This window comes from Capsicum annuum, chromosome 3, assembly GCF_002878395.1.
Source record: "Capsicum annuum cultivar UCD-10X-F1 chromosome 3, UCD10Xv1.1, whole genome shotgun sequence".
NCBI lineage: Eukaryota > Viridiplantae > Streptophyta > Magnoliopsida > Solanales > Solanaceae > Capsicum > Capsicum annuum.
In genome coordinates, this window is record NC_061113.1 from 212,662,843 (window position 1) to 212,663,099 (window position 257).

A 257-nucleotide genomic window follows, 5' to 3' on the forward strand; every position below is an offset into this window, starting at 1 on the left:
TAATTCTTTAAATACAAGTGTGAATCATATATGATATAAATGATGGTGCAAACTATAAAATACAAATACAATTGTATCAATGAATATAAAAATATAAATGATGGTGTGAATATAAATAAAATAAATGTTTGTGGCATTTTCATTATCATCTATGACTTGTGCTCGACCTAGCCATATTTTTTAGAAATACAAAAAAAAATAGAAAATAAAAAAAATAAATGAGGAAGAAAAAAATATTGAAAAATGAGGAAAAAAAA